We start from the raw sequence: 1,931 nt of genomic DNA, 5'->3' as shown, positions 1-1,931 counted from the left end.
GAAAATCCCATTTTCTAAGAAATAATTCAAGCCAGCTGCAGGAATTTGCATAAATAATGAGGAACCAAATGTTAATCCCCAAAACAATGGGGAAAATATCTCCAGGGTATGTTAGAGATTTTTGCTGCAACCCCTCCCATCACAGGCCTGGAAGATTAGAAGTAAAAACTTGTTTCGTGGACCTGGCCCAGGGTCCCTCTGTGGTGTGCAGTTTAGGGATTTGGTGGCCTGCATCCCAGCTGCTCCAGCTGTGACTAATAGGGGCCAAGGTACAGCTCAGGCTGCTGCTTCAGAGGGTGGAAGTCCCAAGTCTTGGCCGCTTCCATGTGGTGTTGAGCCTGCAGGTGCACAAAAGTCAAGAACTGAGGTTTGGAAACCTCCACCTAGATTTCAGAGGATGTATGGAAACACCTGGATGCCCAGGCAGAAGTTTGCTGCAGGGGTGGAGCCCTCATGGAGAACCTCTGCTAGGGTAGCGCAGAAGGGAAATGTGGGGTTGGAGCCCCCACACAGAGTCCCTACTGGGGCACTGCCTAGTGGAGCTGTGAGAAGAGGGTCACCATCCTACAGACCCCAGAATGACAGATCCACTGCCAGCTTGCACCATGCACCTGGAAAAGCTGCAGAGACTCAGCATCAGCCTGTGAAAACAGCCAGGGGGGAAATATATCCTGCAAAGCCACAGGGGCAGAGCTGCCCAAGGCCATGGAAGTCCACCTCTTGCATCAGTGTGTTCTGGATGTGAATCATGGAGCCAAAGGAGATCATTTTGAAGCTTTAAGATTCAACTGCCTCATTGGAGTTTGGATTTGCATGGGGCCTGTAGTCCCTTTGATTTGGCCACTTCCTCCCATTTGGGATGGCTGTATTTACCCAATGCCTGTACTCCCATTGTATCTAGGAAGTAACTAACTTGCTTTTGATTTTACTGGCTCATAGATGGAAGGGACTTGCCTTGTCTCGGATGAGATGTTGAACTGTGGACTTTTGAGTTAATGCTGAAATGAATTAAGACTTCAGGAGACTGTTGGGAAAGCATGATTGGTTTTGATATGTGAGGACATGAGATTTGGGAGGGGTCAGGGCAGAATGATATGGTTTGGCTGTGTCCCCACCCAAATCTCATCCTGAACTGTAACTTCCAGAATTTGCACATGTCATGGGAGGAACCCAGTGGGAGGTGATTAAATTATGGTATGGGTATTTCCTGCACTGTTCTCATGATAGTGAATGATGCTCATGAGATCTGATCATTTTAAAAACAGGAGTTTCTCTGCACAAGCTCTCTTTTTGTCTGCCACCATCCATGTAAGATATGACTTACTCTTCCTTACCCTCCTCCATGATTGTGAGGCCTCCCCAGCCATGAGAAACTGTAAGTCTATTAAATCTCTTTCTTTTGTAAATTGTCCAGTATCAAGTATGTCTTTATTGGCAGCATGAAAATGGACTAATACAATTATTTTAAATGTTATGAGAAGAAACCTTCATCTTTTTTAGTTCAAGTTTTCTCCCTATTGTTTTCTTCATTGTCTCTGGCAAAAATACTAATGCCTTCTTTAGAGGAAATATAAATAGTCCTGTAATTTTTAGGGCATCCATCAACCTGATGCTATTACAACTCCTCTATCCTTCTACAGTTTATCATTTAAAAAATCACTCTTATTTTCCATTTTTCCTTCTTTAAGCCATAGTTACAATTTCTTCTTCACTTTCTTTTTCTAATAAAAGTATTATTCTTTTCATTCATCCCTCCCCATTACCCTTTGCAACTTACCCTTTACAATAGAATATTTCAATTCTGGCCGGGTGTGGTGGCTCACGCCTGTAATCCCAGCACTTTGGGAGGATGAGGCAGGCCGATCACCTGAGGTCGGGAGTTCGAGACCAGCCTAAGCAACATGGAGAAACCCTGTGTTTACTAAAAATAC

The sequence above is a fragment of the Rhinopithecus bieti genome, unplaced genomic scaffold (assembly GCF_001698545.2).
Source record: "Rhinopithecus bieti isolate Rb0 unplaced genomic scaffold, ASM169854v2 scaffold_60980, whole genome shotgun sequence".
Lineage (NCBI taxonomy): Eukaryota > Metazoa > Chordata > Mammalia > Primates > Cercopithecidae > Rhinopithecus > Rhinopithecus bieti.
The sequence above is the reverse complement of the archived record's forward strand: the minus strand, read 5'-3'. Positions refer to the sequence as shown.